At 44.3% G+C, this 9,424-nt stretch overlaps 1 pseudogene; it reads right to left on the reverse strand.

Moving 5' to 3' along the window:
- Positions 1–2,631: 2,631 nt before the first annotated feature.
- LOC142568169 (U2 spliceosomal RNA) lies at positions 2,632–2,750 on the reverse strand (annotated as a pseudogene).
- Positions 2,751–9,424: the final 6,674 nt, after the last annotated feature.

A 9,424-nucleotide genomic window follows, 5' to 3' on the forward strand; every position in this document is an offset into this window, starting at 1 on the left:
TTGATTGGTGGCCGACCCGTGCCTCAAAACTCAGTTGCATAAAGTGCGGACATGACCTCCTGAGAGCGTGGAAAACACAGATATTTCGTTTGTCGTTTGTTCTCAGTTTTATACTTTTAGTTATTCACTCGTTCCTGAAATTATGCGTGCATACAAACCTCCCGATTCTTGGCCCATCTCCCATTCTGGGTACGTTTTCAAGGATCACCATCAACGTGTTGTCATTGGAACCCGCAAGCAAAGACGCTATCAAACACTAAGAATCAACAGCAAAAGCTTTCTATACATGTCACAACAAAAATGTAGAACCTCAACAGTTACAAAAACCAATAATCTTTGTGAACGCAACAGCCTAAAAATAGAGCATACAAGATGAAAAAAAAAATATTTGTGGCAACGCGTACATGTCAAAGGCACCTAATCATGTCGAGGTATATAATCTCTTAGTCAAAGAGGCCCATACAGTTGAAACTCGATTTAACAAAGTGATGACCACGCTCGGATTATTTCGTTAAATCGGGAAGTTTGTAAAATCGAGAAAGGAATTTTTTGGTCCTTCGAAACCTAAAATTGTTATGTAGCGGCACGCGAAAGCTACCACGGCGTTGTATTTGCCGCTTATCCAGCCATCTGTCGCATAAACCATGAAATAACGAAATCAACCACCGCCGTCCCTATCGAGGCGGTGTTGAGCACGCTGTTCCGTGCATGGGTGCGGCGTGCAGCCTCGTCAAAATAAAGCTAGGGCCATGACCATGGCGTCTAGATGTTTTAACGCGATAGCTTTAGACCGCACGCTCGAAGAAAAACACGTCTGTGTAAGAACTGGAAAGAAACCGCCGCTTTCTTTCCTTATTTATTTCAGGAAGAACTTCGTTAAATTGAGTTCGGCCAAGCTAGTTTCGTTAATTCGGGTTGATGACAACATTGAACCCTATGGTTACCATGCCGGGGAATGGAAATTTCTTCGTTAGATCGGGAACTTCGTAAAATCGTGTTTCGTTAGATCGAGTTTTAACTGTAGATGGTGTACATATGCCACTCATATTTCACGTGCTCGCTTGTCTCTATAATTTTTGATGATGCGCACTTTATCGAAAACAGGGGAACATCTGGAACCACCTCAGTGAACCTGCTGTCCCTTTTAATAAATTAGCACGACCGCGGAAGCTGTCTTTAATGCACATTTTCTTTTCACCGTCTTCGCACCTTTTCAACATCCGCCTACACCATTAAAAATTGCTCGATAACGCTCGCTGATTTGTTGAAATATGTTGATGTTCACATTTCCCGCAAACTTACTTGGATGCATCAAGCTAATCAAATTACTAATTTTGCAAACAATGCCCTGGGTACGTCCTGGGTATAATCCGTCGCACTCTTTCTCTCGCACCTTCCTGTGTTAGGCTGTTAGCCTGCAAAACGTTTATCCGCCCCATACTTGAGCACGCAAGTGCAATATTTGACCCTTACCACTTAAATAAGTCCAGAGCCGCACTACTATAGATTCATCCTTTGTTAACTACAGCTCGACAGAAAGACGATGGACAAGAACGATGTGAACACACAGAGCGCTGCTTCACTCTTGTCCTCTCTCTTTGTGCCTCGCTGTAGTAAATAATGAATGAAACTTGCCCAAATTTCAGTTCTTACGTTAGATTCATCTTATAGCTTAATATTCTTACAACTCTACGTGTCACGGCACTAAAATCGCAACTCGGTTCTTGCGCACCGGTCGATCTTCAAAGAATAGCTCCACTAAATCTTTATCACATGTTCTTACATCGAAGATGTATACCTCTACTCGTAGCGCATCTGTCGTATCCGTGAAAAAAAAAGGAAGTAGTAGTAAAGAAAAAAAAAACTCTTTCTTGAGCCGATCCCGGAGGTAGTGCAATCGTAGGCTAAAATTGAAGCGAAAAGTGTGCATATCCTTTCCAATCACGCATACAGTGCATACTACATAGGTCGTTTCGATAAAGAAAAGCATAAAACACGTCTCGTGTGTCAACATGGTGGATAATAGGGCGGTCGTTAACAATGGGAAGCACAATCTGAACAACGGCGTCGCGCTCGTGGAACGGATGAACATCGTGTCCAGGAGGTTGTGAAGCCGAAAACGCGGCCAAGCGCCGAAGGTACAATGCAATTAATCGTTTCAAGGGTGCAAGTTCTAAATTTAAGAAATTTCTCGGTGCAGAATTTGGGTTTAGTTGCTCCGTGTGCGATCGACTGTGGTTCTAAGTAAATTACGCTTGTCTCTGCTCCACTCTTTGTGGGTGCACGAAGTAGCGGCGCAAGCCAAGTCGCAGGCCGTTCAAACGTCTTTGGTTAATAATTAGGTAAAGTGCATGTGACTGTCGCCATGTAAGTAATGTAAGTAATTTAAGTAGCCTAACCATGTAAGTAATTTCAAGCCACGTCTCAATGGGTAATCGTTCTAGGTGTCGTTTACAGCCTCGCTGTCCAACCACCTTCACAGCGTGGATTGGTGCCCAAGTTTTCTTTTTACAGCGAAGCTGCTTACCTGCATGCATCCCCCGCACGCATTCTTGGAGGGGCGCGGGGAAGGGGGGAGTGTGTTGGCAGTACTTTAGCCGGCTTACGTCCGTCTCACGGCGCGTGAACAGGAATGCGTGGGCCGATGCCGGAGGTAGTGCAATACCGTGCCGACCCGCGGCGAAGGTGACGCAGGCTTCAAGCACTCCGTCAACTTCTAAAAATAAGTTTAATATCTTGGGTTCAAATAGAACCACATAAGTTTGGCGTTGTATAAGAAACACACACAACACACACACACTCTCTCTCTCTCTCTCTCTCTCTCTCTCTCTCTATATATATATATATATATATATATATATATATATATATATATATATATATATATATATATATATATATATATATATATATATATATATATATATATATATATATATATATATATATATATATATATATATATATACCAGAAAAGGAGCAGTTCTGGGTCCGGGTAAATATTCACAGTGAAGTAGACGCGCGTATGAAGCGGTTATTGACGTTTCGGCCGGGGTCCGGCCTTCATCAGAATACATTGCATGGTGTCAGTACAGTAAATATACATGTGCATATCAACCAAATGAAGATATGTTTACATGAAAAACGAATAAAATGGGCGAACAAAACGCATCTGAATCGTTCAAAGGACAGCTGATACGTGTATAGACCGATGGCGATTGCAAACATATCATCTAAAATACAAAGCATCAAAACGCACCGAAATGAATTGCAAAAACCAATCGCCACGTGACAACAAAACGTCAATATGTGCTCAATATGTGCTATGTTATCAAGCAAACACAAACACAGAAAAAGGGGAATAGTGACGTACTAGTAGAAGAAGGGACAAGTGACGGGCTACAAAGACAGGCAACTCAATTTTCCTACACATTCATTCATACCACACGCGACGGTATCAAACTTGTAGATAAGGAAGGATTCGCGGGCTTCTCTATCATAATTTGAACGAAATCCAGATTCAAGCAACGTGACTCTCAGTTTATCAAACGAGTGGTCAGGAAGATGCACGTGTCTTGAGATGGGCAGGTTGGGCAACGTGTTAGCATGGGATTTATGATTGTTAAAGCGGAATCTGAAAGGCCCTTCTGTTTGTCCGATGTACCGTTTTTTTCACGGCGTATATATATACACATTCGAGCATTTATATTAAGTTTTCTTGTGTCGCAGTCGAAATCGCTTTTGATATTTAAACAAAAGTTTGAAGACGTACTAGTAACCTGTTGCGATGTGACCATGTAGGTGCATACTTTACATCGCGGTTTTCGACAAGGATGGCATCCGACGGCATCAGGGCAGTCAGTCTTAGATGATAATGCTAGTATATCTCGAATATTTCTAGCTTTACGGTATACTACTTTAGGCGGATCAGAGAATATGTTTTTGAGGCGTCCACTTTGCATTAGAATAGTGTGGTGTTTCTTTAATACATGCGAAACACTTGAGACTGACGCAGTGTGGGTTACGACAAGATTTGTCTGGGGTGAGGGAGTCGGTTTGTTCTTAATGCAAAGAAGCGTCCTTCGGTCATGCACGTCTGCGCGTTTTATTGCATCGTCAATTAATTGTGGTGGGTAATTTTGTTTGGCTAAAGCGTTTTTTAGGGTACCGCAATTCTTTTGAAACTCTGATTGCTCAGAACAAATTCTTTTAAAACGTAAGGCTTCGCTATAAGGAATGCTAGTCTTGCAATGCTTAACGTGACTGCTATCGAAGTGCAAATATTGACATCTATCTGTCGGCTTTTTGTATAGGGCAGTAGATAGTTTATCATTTAGCACTGAAACGCTGACGTCAAGGAAGTTAATAGTAGATGCAGAATACGTGTGAGAAAGTGATATGGATGGATGGGCATTGTTAAAGCCAGATATGAAGGAAAGCAGCTCCTGTTCCCCATGAGGCCAAATAAAAAAAACGTCGTCAATGTAACGTTTGTAATAAAAAGGTTTTAACTTCCTGGGTTAGCAAAAATTTATCTTCTAGCTGACCCATAAATATATTGGCGTAGTTGGGGCCGATTCGCGTACCCATAGACGTCCCACTAACTTGCACATAGTGCTCTCCTTCAAATTCGAAGTTATTTAGTTCTAAAATAAGGGCTAGCAAAGTTGCCAATGTGTCGCTATCGATGAGTTTCTCGGGTGATACACCTTCGTAGCAATTGACGACTGCCATGATGCCATCAGAATGTGGAATGTTAGTATACAAAGATGCTACATCAAGTGTGACCAAAAGAGAACCTTGAGGAATAATGAGATCGATTATATCTGACAGGAAGTGGGTAGTGTCTCTTACGTAAGAGGCAAACGGAGCTGGGATATTACTAATCAGGGAATCTACGCAGCTGGACAAATTTTCTATGACTGTACCTATACCAGAAATGATGGAACGACCTGGGTTGTTTATCTTATGTATTTTAGGTAAAAGGTAAGAACGACCAGCAACAGGACTTGGTGGAATTAGAGAATGAACCGCATTGTCAGGCACCTTTTTCTTCTTGACGAGATCTAGCACTGTGCTTTTGATCAGAAATTTATATTGCTCAGTGGGGTCATGATCAAGGCGTTTATAAAACGCCGCGTCTGCTAGCTGTCTGTGGGCCTCTGCGGCGTAATCGGACTTTTTCATTATGAAAACGCCACCACCTTTGTCAGCAGGCTTAATGACGATGTCTTTGCGAGAGGACAGGGTATCTAGTGCTTTCATTTCGCTGGCGGACAAATTACGGCGGAAGGGTGCTTGTTTTTGATACAATTGTAGGACGTCTCGTTGTACTGCTTTTATATACATGTCCAAAAACCTATCGCGCTGTGTAGGAGGGACCCAGCGCTTGCCAGAGGGTACCAGAGGTAACTTGCCAGAGGGTAACCGTAAAGCTAGAAATATTCGAGATATACTATCATCGTCATCTAAGACTGACTGCCCTGATGCCATCGGATGCCATCCTTGTCGAAAACCGCGATGTAAAGTATGCCCCCTACATGGTCACATCGCAACAGGTTACTAGTACGTCTTCAAACTTTTGTTTAAATATCAAAAGCGATTTCGACTGCGACACAAGAAAACTTAATATAAATGCTCGAATGTGTATATATATACGCCGTGAAAAAAACGGTACATCGGACAAACAGAAGGGCCTTTCAGATTCCGCTTTAACAATCATAAATCCCATGCTAACACGTTGCCCAACCTGCCCATCTCAAGACACGTGCATCTTCCTGACCACTCATTTGATAAACTGAGAGTCACGTTGCTTGAATCTGGATTTCGTTCAAATTATGATAGAGAAGCCCGCGAATCCTTCCTTATCTACAAGTTTGATACCGTCGCGTGTGGTATGAATGAATGTGTAGGAAAATTGAGTTGCCTGTCTTTGTAGCCCGTCACTTGTCCCTTCTTCTACTAGTACGTCACTATTCCCCTTTTTCTGTGTTTGTGTTTGCTTGATAACATAGCACATATTGAGCACATATTGACGTTTTGTTGTCACGTGGCGATTGGTTTTTACAATTCATTTCGGTGCGTTTTTATGCTTTGTATTTTCCTCCCCTCCTTCCTATCTTCCATTTCTGTGTTGCTGTCACCTCCCTTCAGAAGAGTAGGCAGGCGTTGCGCCCCTTCCGGTGGCAGTTGCCAGCCTGCTCCTCGCTTTCCCTTTCCTGTTACCGGTGTATATGTGTTCAAAACAAATAATAATAATAATAATTAGATGATATGTTTGCAATCGCCATCGGTCTATACACGTATCAGCTGTCCTTTGAACGATTCAGATGCATTTTGTTCGCCGATTTTATTCGTTTTTCATGTAAACATATCTTCATTTGGTTGATATGCACATATATATTAACTGTACTGACACCATGCAATGTATTCTGATGAAGGCCGGACCCGGAAACGTTAATAACCGCTTCATGCGCGCGTCTACTACTTCACTGTATATATATATATATATATATACACACACACACACACACACCCAGCTCTCATGTCACTCACGGGGCCCTTGATGAATTGTAAATAAATAAATAAATTGTACTGAATCCGACGACCACTGACTAATTAAAGATCGTCGTCAGCGCTATGCCACGAGATGGTCGCTCGAGCTCGCTCTCGGTGTGTCATTCTTGAGCGGTGTGCCTTTCTGAAATATATGAATTTTTGAGCTAGTGTTGAGATGAGCGCTCACGGCGCCTGCAAAGCTTTATTTCCTGAGTTAATGATACAGTTCAGCTAGCCTATATTCGCCAGTGTGGGTTTCATCGAAGAAGCGAAAGTATAGCACGAAGAGCACATGCCGTAATTGACATGACAAGAACGTCGTCGGACAAACTTTTTCCCATTGTTTTCCTTATTTAAATTGCTGTTCTGATTTATCCGCCGCGCAGAAAACAGGGGGCGGGAGGATGCTTGCAAATGCCCGCAGGACTTGCAAATGTCCGCGCGCCTCAGGAAACCAATTGAGTGCTTCAGTAGAGCACGCTTCGGCACTGCAGAACCAGGATGTAGAAAAGGCAACAAAAATACGAAAGTTTAACAGGCGATGTGACAGAACACGCCGCTATTTATCTTCAACTCGCACGGAGGTTCAGCACGTCAGGAGAAACAAAAAAAAAGAGGAGTATCGGAGATACTATACTTAAAAGACAATAATCCTTTTGGACGTTTAAACCACCATCCCCCAAGAAGCGCAAAAATATATGTCTCTGTTGAGCCCATTATGAACCCGACAAACCGTAATGCATCGTCGACGAGGAAAGAAGCGAGACGTGCCTTGCGGCTGACGTGCCCCTTCATCCAACTCCCTGGTGCTGTGCGCGCATAATTTCGAGGCGACAGGCCCCCAAGCCCGCACGGCCCTGGAGCCAAAGTGCCTACCGCCCCGAGACAATCCGGGCCTCAATTTACGCGTCCGGCGGAGGAGAGCTCGGCTCCGACGTGTGTGCATGGCCGCGGTGATGGAGAGGGCTGCTCTTCGGGGGCTGGGGGGATTAGTCGATGGGCCAACACAATTAACTCTCTGTCGCGAACAGCTTCATCGATGGAGGCACACGGGACCGGGCCGGCTGCCGTGCGCCGTCGTCAAAACGCTAAGCCGGTCCTCGTCGCTCGGCTGCTGAAGCGTCGCAAACTAGGTGCGCGCGCTTATCGGGACAGACCAGGCCGGGCGCACGAGCTGCCGCGTGACCTGCAGCGTTCGTTCGCTGCGCCATCGCACCGCGCACGTCATGTGGCCATCGCCCACGCACGAACACGAAACAGTGCACGCATGCTCGGGAGGCCACTCGAAGTCGTGTGTACCCGCGGCATCTTGTCGAGCACTGCATGCATGTGCGCTTGATGGTCCGACGGGCTATTTATTTGTTTGTTTACTTACTTTGATGCGAAAGCGTCAGATGGCGCATTGAGCGAAAAAGCCGGCGTCTGTCGTCTGTAGCAGTGAAACGGTACCTAAACTCGCATTGCCATTGGCTGCGACTTCACGTCACGAGCGCGCCTCCTCGGAGTTGCCATAGATCTCTCCTCTCCCTGTTTGCAAACAGCGCGACGTCATTGCGAGTGCACCTCCCATGTGACGCACATTCGAAGTATATATAGCGCTGGTTGGCAAAAATCGTTCATGCTACCTGTTCTCTCTGCATAAGAGCGCTGCTTGCATATCAACGCAGTTTCAGCATATCGCTATTTTTTTAATTGACAGTATCTACGAACTGTGCTTAGAAAGTATAACCGTGCCCGTTTTACCGGCACAACAACGTAGCGTTGTTGCAGACTGCATGATTCCCTTAAGTCAGCAGGTAGTGATTTTGTAAGAGATCACTACATGCTGACTTAATAAATGAATGTTTGTTGCTGTTTGATCTACTTCCGCAGATCAAACAGCCACAAACATTTTTTAGTCTACCAGAGGGGACATTTTATCACAGATGACGCACGTTTTCCCGTGCCGAAATAACACTTCGCTTAAATGACTGGTCTTCAGACAAAAATTTGTATTTAATTCTTGTGAAGGTACTTATTGGCGCCGCAATTACACTGTATCTTTAAACGATATACAAGGTGATCTACAACTATCAGTCATAACCATCACGGCGGCTCGGTCAAGCCGTACCAAGTGGCGGCGCCTAAATTCAGATGAGGGAGGAAAGCAGAAAAACTTGTTGCCGTGCTTTAGGAGCACGGAGAGATACCCCAGGTGGTCATAATTAATCCGGAGCCTTTCCTTAGTGTCCCCCATAAGCTGCTGTGCAGCTTAGGTATGTTAAATACCATAATATTATTTTAATTATTAGTCACGGTCATGTGAGTGCACAAAGCAAAAGCGTACATAACTACATAATCCGTTACGAGGTAACTTCACTGTGTCTGCTGCCTCCCTTCGCTACTGTCAATTTTCTAAGACCGAGCTTTTGCACGTTTATCTGCATCATCATAGCTTGAAGTCCGCGCCGTAAAGGCGAGTATAAAAAGAAAAGAGGAAAGTTCTGTGTTACTTAAGACCCGTGAAATCTGCGTTAAAACGCGATAATTTCAGTGGTTTGCCATTTAGGCATTCCCCGTGGTGAAATGTATAAGCGCAGCTTCGGCAGTGGTCAAAACATGCTAAAGGCTAATTTATAGTCATACCTTTCAGTCTATAGGTAATGCTCAAACGAAGATGATTTTTTTTTCTTCTGCACACAGTGCATTTGCACATGGCACCGAGATACATGCGCTCAATAACCATCGCGTTTCATTCATTCTCACCTGTTCAGTATTTACGGGTCCTGAAGCCCTGTCGGCGCGCGCGCGCACCCCCTCCCCCCCCCCCACACACACAATGTGGTCCGTTTGCATACGCAAAATTGAGCCGATATCGTCGCTGTTT

This window comes from Dermacentor variabilis, chromosome 1 (genome assembly GCF_050947875.1).
Source record: "Dermacentor variabilis isolate Ectoservices chromosome 1, ASM5094787v1, whole genome shotgun sequence".
NCBI classification, from domain to species: Eukaryota; Metazoa; Arthropoda; class Arachnida; order Ixodida; family Ixodidae; genus Dermacentor; species Dermacentor variabilis.